This window comes from Chiloscyllium plagiosum, unplaced genomic scaffold, assembly GCF_037043375.1.
Source record: "Chiloscyllium plagiosum isolate Xiang-an unplaced genomic scaffold, Cpla_swu_hap1 HiC_scaffold_34, whole genome shotgun sequence".
NCBI classification, from domain to species: domain Eukaryota; kingdom Metazoa; phylum Chordata; class Chondrichthyes; order Orectolobiformes; family Hemiscylliidae; genus Chiloscyllium; species Chiloscyllium plagiosum.
This window is the reverse complement of record NW_028270172.1, coordinates 18,052,145-18,063,672: the sequence shown is the minus strand read 5'-3', so window position 1 is coordinate 18,063,672 and position 11,528 is coordinate 18,052,145.

Genomic DNA, 11,528 nt, shown 5'->3' with positions numbered 1-11,528 from the left:
GACCAAGCTCTGTCTATCAAGGTTAAAGATTCATTTGGACTCAGTCTGCTTCAAGCCCTGCTGAGGCTAGCAAGACTTGACCTTGTCATAATCTTAACTTGTGTTGTGTCAGGCAGCTCTGGGGTCATACAAAAGACAGTCAAAGGGTATGCTACAACCAGGGGTTGGCCAATTTTTCCATCATGCAGCTGTCTGTTTCACACAATTCCACATTCCATCCTTTTGTCATATCATGACAATCAGATTTACAGGTGTATTAACAATTCGATTGAAAATACATTGGCTTAAGCAAACAAGCAATCCTATTCGTACCAGCAATAGTAATATAAGTAAAAAGGCCTTAAAGATCCAATCAAACATTTTATGACCCAACCAACCTGGTGGGTTATAATCATGGAACTTCCTGCCAATCTTTTGTATTTAATTAGCATGTCGCTTAATATGGTCAGCCAGATTGGTGATATTCTCAGTGGCATCTGGAATGTAAGTATAGCACTGTTGACCTACAACAGCACACGTTCCTCCCTGTGAGACTAGCAGAAAATCCAAAACTAGTCAATTCTGTAGTGCCATGGTCTGTACAACCACCAGCTAAGCTGAGACCTCAGCCAGTGCTTGTTCAGTTGCCCTGGCTTCTAAAGCTGTCTCATTTGCCAGGTGTGCCAAAGTTGAGACCATGTAAATCAATTCGTAGGATGCCCAGCCTCGTCCATACAGTGGAAAGGACATCATGAGGAACTGGTCTATTCTGGTAATGGCTCATTTGACTCATGGACGGTAGTACTTAATGGAGGTCAGGTGATGCATGTAGGTCACAACATAACTCAGATAGCAAGCTCCTATCCAACAGTTTGGAAGCCATGAGTACGCTCTGATGCTGCATATAAAGTATATATAATTATAATCTGTAAAATCATTAGCCAATGTCATCTAAGGTTACAGGGTGAAATAGGCCCATGGACTATTAATAGTTATATTCAATACTCTGGACCAATTACAATTAAACATCCCGTTATCAGAAATGTTTACTACTGGGCCTTCCCAGTCAAATGTCAGGTTACACCTACTTTGCCCTGTCAATTTTCTCTTTCCTGATTTTCTAAAGCATAGGGAGGCTGTAGCATCATTCAAAGGGATTGTAAGGGAAAGGGGAACTAAGATGTGATTATATGTGGGCTGATACCATGTCAAAAATTTAGTCATCTCATAATCTGCAGATCCACATATTCTCATATCCCCATGAATCCCTGTTTGATTCTGACGAAACATCCATTTAATTGTTTCTGCGTATAGAAAGGGAGGGATTGGAGAGGTATTTCTTCCCTTGAATGGATGGGGACATGGGTACAAACCCAACACTTACTTACATTCAATTTTTAGCATACGTAAGACATCTGTAAATCTGCAGTTCCCGGGTAGGTTGTTTTTTCAGTATCGAAAGTACACGTACATAAAAGAAATCAGAAAGTCCAAAGAATATCAAAAAGATCTTCATGCTGTGTCTTCTCTGGTCAAGGAGTAATCTTCTTACAATCAGATAGATGGACCCAGTTCGAGCATCCTTCCATTTTGATTGAGGTTGGTGCTGTTAGTAAGACTTGAAAGGGGCCACTCCAACATTAACCCAATTTCTTCCTTTCCCAATTCTTGACCAACAAGTAATCCCTTGGGTTTACCCAGATATATTGGGAGGCGATTGTTTCTTCCTTAGCTGGGCAATGCGACTGACCTGCGGGTGAAGAAACCTCAGAGAAAGTGTTAACTGTTTCAAGAAGTTCTGCATTTGCTCACCCATTACATGGAGGTCTATGCCCTCTAGGGGTTTATCATGAGCATCCCATGGAGTTCTCATTGGCCGACCATAAACTATCTCTGCAGCTGACAGTGTGGTCTGCGAATGCGGAGCCACTTGCACGTGAAATAGAGCCAATGGGAATACTTTGAGCCAATTTAACCCCATTTCTTCAACTAATTTAGATAATTTTTTTAAAGTACCATTGGCCCCTTCCACAATCCCTGCTGCTTGCGGGTGATACGCTCAGTGCAGTTGCTGTTTAATTGAGAGTGAGTCACATAACACAGTACTGATTCGATCCACAAAATGTGGTCATTTGTCTGGGCTTATCATTGTAGGTAATCCAAAGTGGGAAATAACTTCAGTTAACAATATTTTCACCACTGTATGTGCAGTGCAATTAGTGGTGGGGAAGGCTTCAATCCATTTGCTAAATATATAATCATCACTAAACAATATTTATAGCATTGTACCTTAGGTAATTCAGTAAAATCAAGCTGTGTACAAGCAAAAGGAACATCTAGCCGGGGTTTGGTCCCAGAAGGGCATTTAATGCCCTTACTCTTGTTACATTTCATGCAGATAAAGCATCGATTTAGCCATATTTGGGCTGCTGTATTCAAATCCGGGTGCCACCAGGTTTTTAAAAGTAGCTGTACCATTCCCTCTTTGCCAGGATGAGTACAAGAATGCAAGTAATCAATAAGCACTGGTAATAAAGAGTCAGGAATACCAACTTGACCTACCAGAGTAAGCCAGTGATCTCGTGTCAAGGAGTGCAAACACCCATCGACTTCCAAAGTGTACGCTCAGATTCAGAGGCGTCACTCTGTAAAGTTTGAATTGCTGTTAGATCTGACATGCCCTTCGTCCCTAAAGTAGGTACTTGATTTAGAGCCTGATTCCCTTCAGTTGGAACAATAGCATGACCTGTCTGCAGGATATCATCCAGGGAAACTGAGGAAACTATCATCAATATAAAATATAAGGTCTGGATTCTCAATTGGCAAGTCCTTCAAATCTGAGCGAGGTGGAGGAAGGAAATGATTCCTAAGCGAACAGTCATGCGGACTGTCAGTAAGGTCATCAGGGGGCTGCTCAAGGAACATAGCAGGATTTAAAGTGGAGCAGTAATGCAATGAGAGGTAAGGGTTCTGTAACAGTGAGACCTCGTAGCGGCTCAGACAAGCTCGGGTCAGGTGCTGGGTCTGCTGAGACGTTAGGAGGGCCACGACAGAGTGCGAGGTGTACACCTGTACAGGCTCGTGGACGGTCAGATTAGAAACCACCTGTACTACTAAATGGACAGCAGCAAGGATTTGGGTGCAGGGAGAGAGGCCACCAGCAATAGGATCTAATTTGGGTGACAGCGGTCGCCCTGTTGCTGAATTAGGACACCATTGGCACATTCATCCAGTACATTAACATACAACTGAAAGGGTCTGTCATGCAACAGGTGCTCTAGCACTGGGGTGGTAGCAAACACACCTTGCAGGGCAAAAAATGATTGTTTTGCTGAATCGGACAGCTGAGACTAAAGAGGGGCATTCAGAGAGGAATACGAAGTAAGCTCTTTAGTATGAGTTGTAACATTTGGAAGCCACTGCCTGCAAAAAAGTCCCACCAGTCCCAAAAAAGGCCCTCATCTGCTTGGGGAAGTTGGGAGGGTGGGGTTTGCAAGATGGGATGAAGATCAGAACACTCAAAAATTTAACTTGCAATTGACCTTTATGAACCTTAGTGGGCGGGACCACATAGCCCCACGAATGGAGACGCGTGAGAAGGTAAACAATGCCCTGCTGGTTATTAACCAAATCAGGGCTAGCAAGGAGTAAATTATCCACGTATTGAATGATAGTGGAACCACTGGGGGCATTAGCATCACCAGCTGGGGGTGTAGTGCCTGCGAAAAGAGGGTAGGAGAATGAATGAAGCACTGTGGGAGTCATGTCCAAGTGTAAACGTAAAGACAAACAAATACTGCAAGTCAGGGACGAGGGGACTCCCAAAAAAGGCATGCTGTAAGTCAGCAAGGGTGAAAACACACGCTTCAGGCGGGATGCTACTAAGAACTGTAGCTGGGTTGGGTACAATGGGATGCAAAGGTTCCATAATCTGATTGATACAGTGAAAGTCTTGCACCAAGCATCATTCAGATGGTGGTCCAATTTTTGAAACCAGGAGGATTGGGGTGTTGCAAGGTGATCAGCATGGAACTGAAATTCCCTGTCATGGCAGAGAGTCCCTCGTCAGCCTTTGAACATAAAGGGTACTGTGGAATTGAGGGCAAGGGCAAACCAGGTTTTACCTTAATATGGATTGGGGGAACATTAGTGAGCCCACACTCCCCATAGGTCCGGAGGAACTTTTGAGGTTGGAGGCTTATTGGTGATGTGGTGGGCCAGCATGCCAGTCATGCAGAAAGGCTGGGGAATACACTCCAAGGAACCCTGAGGGAAAGTCTGTCACTGAGTATCGAAAGTATCTGCTTGCTCATGCAGAGTTGCAACTAAAACTCCTCGGGATTTGGCACTGTAGCCCTCATGAACATTGAGAGTACAAGAGGGGCTACAAGTCCTGACTGACGCCAGAGTTCTGGGGGCACCTAGACAAGGGAGGCAGAACCCTCCCACCCCTCAATTAGGCCAATAAATGTTATAGTCTGAGGATTACCGAGGGCTGCTTGACACACATCTTGTAGTTCAGCCGAGCAGCCTGTGTGATCTTAGCAAAGAGTGACATGAGGATCAGGAATATCTAAAGGAGTGGTAAAGTCAGGGGGAACAAAATCAACCGACCACCACCATGGATTAGCGAAGAGGGGGAAGTTGCGAGGGTGGGTATGTAGGACAACAGATATTGATATGTCCCCATCAAGGCACACAATGTCCACCTGCAAAGGGCAGAGTAAGTCGCTTCCAGCCAGATTAACACCTCGGGCTGGAGTAACAGTGAAGGGGATACAACAGTCACAGCCCTCAAACTGGACAGTGAGCCGCTGGTAAGCGGGTAAACAGCACTTTCACTCATGAAACCAGAAACTTCCACATGCTTACCAGAGAGGGGAAAGTTATACATTTGAACCAAAGCCAATCCCAGCGTAGAATGAATCACACCAGTGTCATCAGAAAGGGAATAGGGATATCTTCAATGTTAGTTGTAGCTGTGGGTTTGTCAGAGTGGTCTTGTAAGAGGACCAGGTAATTAGCGCGGACTAGTCACAAAGGGTTAGAGGTAGTGAAGGATATGTGCTTATGATGAGAACCCTGGCCTTGTTTGCGGGGAAACGGACAAGTCCTGGTGTAGTGACCCACCTGCCGACATTTAAAACAAGCATCATGGGAAAGGAACCCCAGTGTTGAAACGCGGGAATCAGTAGGAAATGGCCTATATCTGAGCCAGTCAGTCTGGTGTCCCTGTTCCATTGTGGATCTAGGAGAACAGCGGTGAGCAGGTCTGTGTACCAACTCAGACTTGATGTGGGGTGCTGTGTCCAGTCCCGCCAAGCGGTCACAGCTATTGCTTCAGTAATAGGACACCGCATGTCGCATCTGGGACCTTGAATTATCTGACCAATCCATGTTAGTAGTTTTTTATACAGGATGCTATCTGGTCAGGCAAGACTTGCATCAGCAGCACGTTGAACTGAGGAGACTGCCTCCCTTCGGTAAAAGCAGTATCCCCAGAATAGAGGAAGTAAGCGGACACAGAGGCAGTCAAAAAATGAAGTACCGTCCTCCTTTGGGGTAGGTGTACAGTCAAGGAATTTGGAGATGTCCATGGGCTTACAGAGTGCGTGTTTCAGCGCCGTGAACATCAGTGTACGCTGACCATCCACATCACGGTGCGCGGCACTAAGCGCACCCCATTTCTCAGGCAGAAGGGAGGCATAAATAAGGGAATATTGGTCCCGAGGGGTAGCACCATACATGGTTGCAGTGCATCTCAAATATTCAGTAAACCCTTCCGGGTCATCCTTGCAGGACGGACAGTGGGCCATGATTAAACACAGCTCCTGGGGTTTAAAGGCTCACCAGACCTCAATGAACTTCGTCCGCTTGGTCATCTCGAGTAGCTCTGGGATTGCTAAACGGAGGGAGGAGCTCATCATCCGCAGGCTGAAGAGAAATACTACGGAGAGACTGATCAAGGGAGGCAGAAGGGAGTTGAACACGGGGCTTATTGTGGGAAGAAGCAGGGTTAGTGGGAGCTGAATCAGAAGTAGAAGGCAGGACTGGGACCGTGGGGTAGCGGGGTGTGTAGAAGCTTCTTCCTCGTCCATATCACTTGAATCGGGAAACATTGGCATGCCAGAGCAAGTGGGAGGATCCTCCTTTATTTGAACCTGCTGGGTTAGCACTGCCTGCCTGTCACTGGCAGCTGTCTGTCTTGCAGCTGTTTGTTTCAGGTCTTGATCTTTGAAATCCCATAGTGCGCACTCGAATTTCAAAGTGTCCCGATCTTTCATTTTACCGTTTGCACACTTGTCAATTGCCCGTTTACGAGCGTTATTCCTCCAAGTCATGAACTGGGAGTTTTTATGGCACGCAGTCGATTCCTCTGTCCAATCTGAAATCAGTGTTTTCCACCAGGCACCTTCATTTTGCATCCAGATAGCTTTGTCAGCAGTTTTGCAGTTTTCTAGGTCCCAAATGCCCCTGAGTCGCCAAATGTCTTTACCCCATTTATTGTTTAATGCTAACGATGGCGTAAGTCACATCTAGATCTCTGTTCGACTGCGCTCAAATCGTAGTCCACTGTAAACATTTAGAATTTAGACTCGGAAACCATCACCTGTTAGTGTCCTCTGCAAGGAACGATGGGTCGCAGCACCCAGTCAAGGGAGAGAGACCCAAGGTTAAAGATTACCTTGTGGCGCCTGTCCAACTCTAACCTATGGGCTGTGGCTCAATTGCTTTTTCGATCCCCGACAGAATTCACTTACAGGAGATCTGGTTTTTACTCGCAGTGCCAAATGTAGAATTGGATTAAAATAGCTACTGGTCCGTGAGAGCTAAAATCAACATGACTCACAAAACAGCGTGTTCCGACAACAATCAGACTTTATTGACAACAGTACTGCATGCAGTAGGCAAAACTTGGAAGAGAGAGAGGACTGCTCAGCTCTCTGTCTCTCTCACAAGTTCACACTTTACCGAGAAACAAGCAGGAATACCTCTGGTTAAAACCAATCAATAGCTATCAGTAACTACCACTAGAGGTTAGTCATCTATTAGACCAGCACATTGAACTATGATTTGGGTTATTACTTCCGAGGTTTATCATATTGACCTCCAAAACCTGGTGCCACATACGTCACCCCTAATTCCGTCCTTGAGGAATTTCTTTATTTGGGTTAAGTCCATGTCCCAGGATATGTGTGGAGCCAGCCTGACCAAGCTCTGTCGATATGGTTAAAGATTCATGTGGACTCAGTCTGCTTCAAGTCCTGCTGAGGTTAGCAAGGCTTGATCTTTGTCAATAATCTTAACTTATGTTGTGTCAGGCAGCTCTTATTTCCTCAGGGACTCCTGTCAGACTACTCCTTACAGTCCTTGCTTTTGACTGGAATATACATTTTTTATGTATATATTTATTGAAATAAAAGTTCACTTTTTTACAAAAACACAAAACAAAAAAAAGTTATAGAAGTACAAAAGTACAGAAAAATAGAAATAGTATCATACTATTATATTACAGTAACATTAACAATAAACTGCCTACTGTTCTTTAAGATACAGTCAACTCTTATTTACTTAAACCAAATTAGCACAAACTCAAATTAAATAAAATAATATTAAATTTAATTACAATCCACTAAACTTAAATTACACTACATTGTCCAGTATTACATAACTCTACTCGCTGCACCTCCATCAAGGCTCCTGTCCACAGGAGCAACAGTGATTATACCCGTATTTACCAGCTCCCACCCCCAGTCCCCAGACTGCCATATACAGCCCTCATGACTATATAAAGGCCCTAATCAATACCCGCAGATTCATGTCTACATAATTTAGAAGGGGCCGCCATATTTTATAAAATTGCTCCATTCCGTGGTGCACCATACCTGTCACGTAATCCTGAGGGATGTGCTCCATCTGCGCCACCCTGCAAACCCTGGAGGCTTTTCTGATATCCAATTCATTAGGATGTTTTTCCTCGCACAGTGTGGAAGAATGTTGAATAACCTCTTCCCGTACTTGCCCAAAAAGGGAAGATTCGGTCGCCCCAAAAGGAAGGACACTGGATCCTCCCTAACTTCCATTCCCAGGATCCTCTCCTGCTTATTCACTATGCCCCCCCCCAATATCCCGGATCTTGTAACAGGACCAAAAGCAAGGTGTAAGGGCGCCAATACTGTTTTTACATTTGGGACATGTCGGGGAAGATCCTTTCTTAAACTTTGCTAACCTCTCTGGTGCCATTTGGGCCCTGTGGAGGATCTTCAATTGCATTGCTTGTGTCCTGTTGCATATTGAAATCTTCTTTTCATTCCCCCATATATCCCACGTTCTTAATGAGATTTCTTCCCCAACTCCTGATTCCAAATCTTGTGGAGTCTCTCCGTATCCCTCAGGGCATTCCCTCTCTGCAGATGATATATGGTACTAACTGCCCCCCGCATCGGAGCACTCTATGTTCTATACCCGACTTGTAGGGCTGGGTCAAGAGCCTGGTCTTCTGTGTGTAATCCCTAACCTGGAAATATCGGAAAAGGTCCCTATTAGGGATTCCGCATTTCTGGCCTCACTGATGTCAAGACCTCTCCCTTAAATAGATTTCCCAGACAGGAGATTCCTTTATCCTCCCATGCTCTAAAGCCGGTGTCCATTGCCCCTGGTCGAAATCCTGGGGCTCCCATTAACGGGGTGAACGACAAAGTCTTAAGCAAATTGGCCTCACCCTGCCACATTGTCCTCCATGCTTTTCCCGTATTTATAATAGTCGGACTTTCACAGTGCTCAACTACTGACCTCATCTTATCCATGAACGGTAATTTTATGAGGGGACATTTCACCCGTGAGGCCTCCACATCAAGCCATAGCGACTCTGAGTAATTACACATCTATTCGCCTTCATATGACAACAGGGTGCCTATTTGATATCTCCTCAAATCTGGGAGATCCACCACCCCTACCCCCCAATATCCTGCGGAAGTTGCAACTTGGTAAGTTTAATTAAGAGGCGCTTATGGCACCAAACAAATGATCCAAGCCATCCTGCAAACCTCCGTTGTTTGGGTAATAGCAATAGGAGCATCCTCTAGGATATAACAACCATTCATTTTAAACAAAGCTATACGGCCAAGCCATAATATGGGGAATTCCTCCCATCACTGCAAATCCTGCTTTATCCTCTCAAACAGTTGCACAAAGTTCGCTCCGTACAGCTGCTGGAACCGAGGGGTAATAAAAATTCCCAGATAGAGAAAACCTTTCTGTGACCATCTAAAAGGAAACTCCATTCCGTTTCGGTACCTCCACCAACCCCTCCATGGGCATGATTTCCAATTTTGTGAAATTTATCATATCCCGAAAAGCTACTGAATAATTTTTTTTTGTATTAGCCGGGGTTAGCCAAAAACAAAAGGACGTCGTCCACATAGAGAGTGATTTTGTGTTCCCCAACTCCCACCTTCGGTGCCATTATTTCAGGGTCTTTTCGGATAGCGTCCGCCAGTGGTTCAAGTAGCAAGGTAAACAGTAGGGGACATCCCTGTCAGCTGCCCCCCACACACACCAAAATTGCTTGATTTAACCCCATTTGTAATAACCGCTGCCTTGGGGTCTTTATATAACACTGCCACCCACTTGGCGAAGGCCCCTCCCAGACCAAAACAATCTAGAATAGCAAAGAGATACGACCATTCCACCCGAACTAAAGCCTTTTCTGCATCCAGGGAGACCACCAAATCCAGAATCATTCTCTGCTGACATATTTGCACTATATTCAACACCTGCCTCATATTATTGGAGGAGCTGTGGCCCTTGATAAAACCCATCTGATCCTCTTTTATAATAACGGGCAGCACCTTCTCCAGTCTCAGAACCAACACCTTTGATAGAATGTTAAAACCCACATTCAACAACTAGATGGGTCCATACGATGCACAATCCTCAGGGTCTTTCCTTTGCTTTAAGATAGTCTCTCTGAGAGAGGGCGGAAGACAGTTCTGGCTATATGAATGACTATACATCCTCAGCAGTGGTTCAGTTAACATGTGCATGGACTCCTTGTAAAATGCACTCAGGTCCCTCTGGGCTGGGTGCCTTACCACCTTGGAGCTGCCTGACCTCCTCCTGCACCTCCTGTACTGCCAAAGGTGCATTTAAAAGGGAGGCCTGATCTGCGTTTATATCGGGGAGGTCTAAGCTTTCAAAGCCATCCTCGCATATCAATTCCCCACAGCCTTCCGACTGGTATAACTCTGCACAGAACTCTCAGAATCTGACATTGATCTTCCTCAATTCACGAGTAACATTACCTGTTCTCTCCCTGACAGACACAATGGACTGTGGAGCACTTTTCTTCCTATCTACCTGGATTATCCCCATATTCCAAAAGCCTTTGATTTGCAAAGGAGACCCCTCTCTTCGCCTCTTGTGTGAGCACTGAGTCCCGAGTAGCCCGGAAAGCCGTGACCCATTGCAATTTGACCACAGATGGTCTAGTATAATATGCTGATTCAGCTACCTTCAGCCGGGCCTCGAACATCCACTGCTGCTCCCCTCTCTGCCTCCTTCTCATTGTCGAGTATGAAATAATTATACCCCGTAAGAATGCTTTGGTGGTCTCCCAGAGCACAGATGGATTGGCCATACCCTGACTGATGTCCCATAAAGCTCTGAACTCCCTTGTACTATCCTGTAGAAAGTTGCCATCGTTCAACAGAAACCGAACCATGCACCACTGCCGTGTGTCTACTCCACCACCTTTGGTCTTAACATTCAAATATACTGCCACATAGTCTGAAATAGTTATGCTCCCAATCCTGCAGGCTAACACCAAGTCCAAACAAACTGACAGAACAAAGAACATATCAATTCTTGTGTGTTACTTGTGCGGGTTGGAGTAAAAGGTAAAGTCCCTCCCAATCGGGTGGAGGCAATTCCACAAATCCACTAGCCCCAACACCTCACACAAGCCCACTAATTGTCTAGACTGCCGGGGTGTACCCTACAGACCTCTTGGCATTCCGTCTACCCCAGGGTTTGTGAGACAATTAAAGTCCCCTCCTATAATCGTACAGCGCACCCCAAGAGCCATTAATTTAGAGACTGCATCAACTAAAAATATGAGAGGGTGCGGCGGGGGACAGTAAACGTTCAGGATGGCATACTCTTCTCCGTGTATCAGTGCCTTGATAATGACGAACCGTCTATACTCATCCTTGATTTGGTCTGTCACCTGAAATGGGAACTTCTTTCGTACCAGTACGGCTACTCCCGTGCTTTTGGAGTTCAAGGATGAAAAGAACACCCTATTGTATGCCCCCTGCTGTAACTTCAGATGTTCCCCATCAGTCAAATGTGTCTCTTCCAGCAGCACAATGTCAACCCTTTCTTTCCTAAGATTTGAGAATACCTTTTTCCTTTTAATGGGGGAATGGCTCCCCTTTATGTTCCGATGCTCCACCTGAACAAATCACTAGCCATGACCACCCACTGCAGCCCATGGCTCCCCAAGAGGAAGAAGCCTATTCAGTGTGCGACGAGTGTAGAAAAAAACA